Source organism: Protopterus annectens, chromosome 4.part0 (assembly GCF_019279795.1).
Source record: "Protopterus annectens isolate FY-2018-M chromosome 4.part0, PAN1.0, whole genome shotgun sequence".
Lineage (NCBI taxonomy): Eukaryota > Metazoa > Chordata > Ceratodontiformes > Protopteridae > Protopterus > Protopterus annectens.
Genome location: NC_056733.1, coordinates 481,879,050 through 481,885,080, shown reverse-complemented (window position 1 = coordinate 481,885,080; position 6,031 = coordinate 481,879,050).

Genomic DNA, 6,031 nt, shown 5'->3' with positions numbered 1-6,031 from the left:
TTGTGGTAATTTTAACATCTTTATTCCATTTACAATTAGTGAATGCTGTTTGACACCAAAGATGTACCAAAGATTACAATGCCCCATTCGGGATGTATCTCACCCGACATCTGCAGCAATTGGAGAGACCCCAAAAGTTCCTCACCAAAAGGATAAAGGGACTCCAAAATCTGTCATATGCTGCCAGATTGAAGAAACTCCAGCTCTATTCAGTCGCATACCGTCTGCTCAGAGGTGACATGTGCCTGACATACAAGGCCATGTCCAACCCGGAATTAATGGACATGCTCCACCTCAAAAAATCCAAATCCACCAAAAACCACTAGAGCAAGCGACTTAAACCTTAGCACGGACATAAATAGGACGTGCTGGAGGGATAGATTTATCACTCAGACTCCCTATGCTGTGGAATAAAATCCCGGTCCATGTGAGGCAGAGCACCTCGCTGGCTCTGTTCAAGAGAAATCTTGACCTGTGGATGGGAGATCGTAGGTTTACCCCGGGAATCATCTCTGTGTCACTGCTGGACAGAGGCAGAACAAACTAATAGGCACAACAAACTAATGGGCACAGTATTTTTTCATATAAGGGGTGGCGTAAGCCACAAAAATTTGGGCTAGGCTTATAAATGCCTTAGGGCAGATAGCCTAGTATAAACCTATGACCCTAAGACTGGAAAGGAAAACTTACTGTAGCCAATCTGCTGGTGTAGGTGATTAGTTTCTAACTTCTGTGTTTGCATATTGGATTCAGATAGCATCACTGGTAAAGGAGAAACATTTTACGACTGAAACTGCATCAGCCATGGCCAGGGCTCTCATCCTGTGAGAGAGTTGCTCCTTGTAGAGCAGCACTCCACCTTGGGTGGAATAAATGGATAAATCTCCCCATGATGGAAATGGATTATCCTGGTGTGTGCCACAATAAGGGCTGCCATCAGATTTTGATGGTAGGTTTGATGTATCTGTTTACAGAGACGTGGAGGAAAGAACAGGTGTGGTGTCATGATGACTGGTGGCCTGAAGTAAAAGAATACACGCACACAAGCAGCAGCTAGTGTCACACTACTTGAGTATCAGTAGACCCTTTCTAAAACTGTTCCTTTTATTAAACAAAATAAGGTACCTGGCACTGTGATCTTTCTTCAGGTCTGGTATGTTCCTGGCCACATTCTTTTATTATAGTGAGCCCTATACCATTCACTCCTGTTTTTATGGACATTTGCAGTGAATGGTAGTGATAGATGCAGTTTAATACATTTTAAGTACACCTTAAGCCCAGTTCCAAAGAAAAGTGTTGCTCTTGGTCTAAGTGACTTATTCTGATGTAAGCCTGCTTTATGCATAGGATTTACTCCGGAGTAAGTCTTTTGGAATCTGACCCAATGTTTTTTTTTTTTTTTTTTTTTTTTTTTTTCTTTTTTGTTTTGTTTTATTTTTATGGAGTCTGTGCATGCTTCAAGTTAATTCATCTGCTGGAATATGTTCATTTGTTTTTTTCTTACTGTGAGTGGTGCCATAGTAATAGAAAGTTATAGTGCAGAAGCATTTATCTGTTAGTTTGATTTAGATTTTGTTTCATTTTTTTTTTTGTAGCTGTTAAGACTTCCACATCTACCAATAGGATCACCTGAGAGGAATGCTGCAGTGTAGTGTAAGCATCTATCTTTGTCCATAACTGGAGTAAGAATTTTCTTGTCATTCAAGATTTTTTTTCAGGAAGTCTAATCTGATGCTTGGAGTCTTCCGTGAGCCAGTATTATTGTATGTGACAAGACCATGAAAACCTTTTATTTCAGTTTCATGAGTCTTTTTTAAGAAAACTATTTTTAATATATTAACAGTGTGCACAGAAGGGAAGAAATTTAAAATCACTTTCTGTTGTACAATGTTAGGAATACCTTGAATCATCAATCAAGGTAAGCTTATTAAGAGACTTGCTATTTCAATAGCAACATTTTAAGGCTATCCCAACCACCAAAAGTCTTAATATGATTTGTATATGTTATTTTGATCATTTCTTAAATTCTTTGAATGTAGAATTTGAGTCTGATTTCCAATTTTTTTGTGAATTTTTCTAGCAACTGCCAAAAGACTCCAAAATATTTATTTATTTATTTATTTGGGCTTTTACAGATACAGGAGGTGGAACGTTCATTAGTATTATTGATCTACTTAAAGAATTATCAGACCATAATCCCTTAAACATATCCATCTCTTTCCAATACACATTTAATTGTTCACAATCCATAAACGTTTGACAGTCAGTTTTTACATCTTTACTACATTTTCAAAAAAACTTTTATTACTCCCTATAAAATATCTAGGTATATATTTCCATATTAAAAACAACTGTCCAGTATAAACTATTTTAGTAACAAAAGTTTATTCTTGCCTCTGAGTCACTACTTCTACTAAAAGTTCCAGAAATTTGCTTCAAATTGTATAACTTGGACACGGGTCCTTTTTAGGTCAATTTACCTTTGATAGAATTTATATAATGGGGGAATAGTTTTCACTCATTGTCTTCAAATCCATTTAATTTCTTACTGATGTATAATAACTGGTTATCAGATGTATCTAAATTATAGTCTTTAAATATTTTGGCAATATATCTTTTCCTTTGTCAAAGCAAGCAGACCATAATACTAATCCATTCCTTTTTAGTAAAATAATTTTAACATTGTTTCTTTAAATCTAATCTAGAGGTATCTAGAGGTATGTATGTGGAATGGGAAAGAACAATTTCCATTTTGATATTAGTGGAGTATTTAAAACACATTTCTTAACTGTTTTAAGAACTGATTTCATATATGCACAGAATGAAGATAGAAATTTCCTTCTAAGGCAAACTTTATCAACTAGGTGAAAAGATTGTTACATATTTCTAATTTATTATATTTGATAAACTTAAGAATTTAATGTAATCTGCAACTGAATATTTTTCCATTGACTAGTGTAAGTTGAGCCTATCCAGGGTATACTAGAATTAAGGTCTGCAGCAAAGGAATTAGATTCTGCATCTGGGAAACTAATACACCATATTAATCTTGTATGATTTCTATAAGTAATTCTCTGCCTTTTAGGATACTATAAAAATGAAGTTAACTTTTAAAGAAAATTTATTTTTCCAGGTATTTCGTAAGTATGTATTTCTTTAATTGCTTCAGATTCGAAGAAGCCAAATTGGTTATTATGGGAGCTGAAGTAAATTCCTTTCCATTGTATATTACAAAACCAGCCTAAAGTTTATTAGATTGCTACTACTTTTGCTTCTACAGTACGTTTTTGGCAGTCTGTGCTTTTGAAACCCTGGTATTGCTTTTATGAAGAACAGTGTGTTGCTACTTTGAGATCTTAAAAGTATGGCTTGGGTTACAGAACTAACTACATAGTTGTTGCAGCTTAATCTCGTGTTCTTATTACAGCACTTTAGCAATTTCTGCATATGCAACTCTATTGTTTCTCTCAAAACACAGTGTGCGTTATTTTGGAAACCTAAAGTCTACTGTGAATTACAAGACTGCATAGAGTTCTCCTTGCAAACCTTTGGTGGCAGGCTGTGCTTTTGAAGTCCTGTGTTTGTTTTTCACTGTTGCAAGTCATCACATATATACTTGCATTAGTTAAAATCATAGTAGGAAAATGCCTGAAAATATTTGATGTGATCATGACGTATAAAGCCATGTCCAACCCAGAATTAAGGGACATGCTTCACCTCAGGAAATCCAAATCCCTTGGAGCTACACGCTCCAGGGACTTGAACCTCAGCACAGAAATAAATAGGACATGCTGGAGGGACAGATTCATATCCCAGAGGCTCCCCTCACTCTGGAACAAAAGACCAATCCATGTTGGGCAGAGCCCCTCACTGACCCTCTTCAAGAGAAATCTTGACGAGTGGATGGGAGATCGTAAGTTTACCCCTGGGATCTCTTCTGTGTCCCTGCTTGACAGAGGTACAGTAAACTAACCTTAAAAGGGCTACCTTCTGTGACCTACTATGCAGAGGCACAGTCAACTAATCTAAAAGGGTGGCAAAAGACTCTGGCTAGGCTTATAAATGCCCTAGGGCAGATAGCCTAGTATCAACCTATGAGTCAGTGGCAGTGAAACAGAAGTATGCATTGTTACTGTGCACAAGGACATGGAAAGCACTGAAGGTATGTGTTTTCTCTTGTCTGTTCGTTAGTAATAACTCCCCTGAAGTTGCATTGGTACTTCAATTGTTTAGACTCAAGTTTTGTGCTTTGTTCCTTTCAGAGTATATGGAAGCAACTTTTATAGAAAGGTATACCAGAAGCAAAAGGGCACATTTTAAAAGTGGCTTTGTTAAATGAATGTTCTACATTGAGAGCATTTTACATGGGTTTGTTTTGTGCCACATGGTAAAAACCTCCAGTTTTGGAGGAAGTAGTTAAACAACAAATAAAACATTGAGATGAATTTTTAAACTAATGGGATATTTATTCTGACTGTGTGTGTTGAGCAACAAAGGCAGTGGAGTGAATGAAGTGGTACTTGGCAGCATGATCATTTAACCACTAGTGATCATTTAACTGTAGTCCTACCACTTGTAAGTGTAGTTCATCTGACTTGTGTGCAGTATGACCAGTGACCAGCTTTCAGTGATGTCCTTGCTGTTATCTTTATGATAAGCTGTTTGACAGCTGTTTTGCTCTTGGCCCAGAAAATACTATCAGTCTTTATCAGTTGTAAGGTAAATAGTTTGCCACATTTTTTTATGTTGGAGTCTGGTGTTCTACTGCCACTTTAATGGAAGGCTATACACAAGTTCTGACAACAGAGCAAGCACAGTGTACTTTCCTCATAACTGGACAGCTAGCTTGTATGTTGCAGTCAGTCCTGAAGTATGTCCTTCTCCCTTAGGCCAAGAAGCAGTGGCCCAATTTGGGACTTTGCCTAAGAATAAATGTATTTACATATCTGACTTGAGCATTAAAGAATATCCAGCTTTTAAAACTGACTGGCATGCTATCCTTGCAGGACACACCACCTTTTCACCCTAAACCTAAAAATACCCACAACGTCCATACTATCTCCACCCCTGATTCTAAAGATATTGACCTGCCTAAGTGCTAAAGCAGTCGTATTCACCCAGCTGCATTTTCATTTAGTGGAGCATTCGCCCATATTGAAATTAACCAGTGTTTTTAGGAAATCTACTACCATACCCCAAGCAGTATGGGACCTAAAATGCAAATGACCACAGAAAGCTGAAATCTATTTCGGGATCTGTTGGAATAATGTAAAATTACTGTATGTGGCATGACTTAGAACTGTGAAATATGCACAGAGAATCAAATGAGACTTGACCCCCCCCCCCCAAACAATTGAGGAAATTGTTTGTCTCTACTGGAAAAAAAAATAAAAAAAACCTACACTATTTATCATATTTCAAGTTGGAAAAAAAGTGATTGGTAATCACAGAATCAGATGTATCCCCAGCCTTGTATTTCACAACCGTGTGGCTCATGAATGGGATTGTATTATTATTATTATTATTATTATTATTATTATTATTATTATTATTATTATTATTATTATTGCAAAACATAGTATTGAAACTGTACCTGTGTCTTGGCTGTTTGGTTCAAAAGGATGGGAGCTTGACTATGACCCAGGTGACTGCTGTTCATTTTGCACCCCCAGCACTGGAGAAGTTTGGTGAGAGGTGAGGAGTAAAGGTCTGTTGCCTGCTCACCTCTTTTTGGGAGTGGGATTTGTGTACTGTGGCGGAGGCACACTGGACAATGAGAACCACACAAAAGCACCCTATGATGGCTACTGCCAGTCCACCCTCACCTTGGTGATAGGGAAAGAGTAGGACTATTGAGTGTGGAGGGTGGAATTGATGATTGGCAGACTAGCACTGGCAAAGAATGGCAAAAGTAAAAACAATATATGTTTAGTTAATTAGTTTTGATATAATGTATTATTTGTGTTCCTATTTTGGAAATGAATCCATTCAGGTGTCACTGATATGTGTTTCTAATAGTCTGTTAATTGGA